At 76.4% G+C, this 364-nt stretch overlaps 1 protein-coding gene across 1 annotated transcript in view; it reads left to right on the plus strand.

Moving 5' to 3' along the window:
* PNKD (paroxysmal nonkinesigenic dyskinesia) overlaps positions 1-364 on the plus strand; it is an 11,663-nt gene that overhangs the window by 7,328 nt on the left and 3,971 nt on the right. The gene's annotated exons all lie outside the window — the stretch shown is intronic.

Raw genomic sequence — 364 nt, forward strand, 5'->3', positions numbered from 1 at the left:
GCCCCCCGATCTCCCCCACACACACCACGCCATCCCCGTGGGGTCCGGAAAATGACATCAGCCCTTCCAGTGGGGTGACACCCGTGAGGGTCCCGTCCCTCCCACGGCCCCTCCCCGCGGGACCCCGACCCCAAGCGCCCACCCTCGCTCCGGGGATGGGGGTGCCGGGGGGTCGCGGCGCGTCCCCGCGGCTCAAGGACCGGCCCGTTTACACCGGCCCGTCACCCCCGCCCGGTCTCGCCGCCTTCCGGGACGCTCGGTCCACGCACATCCCGCCCCCGGAGGAGTCCGGGACAGGGGGGTCGGGAACGGGGGGCGAGGGCAGGGGGAACCGGGCGGGAAGGAGTCGGGAGGGGGGGGGGGG

This window comes from Calidris pugnax, unplaced genomic scaffold (assembly GCF_001431845.1).
Source record: "Calidris pugnax isolate Ruff unplaced genomic scaffold, ASM143184v1 scaffold103, whole genome shotgun sequence".
NCBI classification, from domain to species: Eukaryota; Metazoa; Chordata; class Aves; order Charadriiformes; family Scolopacidae; genus Calidris; species Calidris pugnax.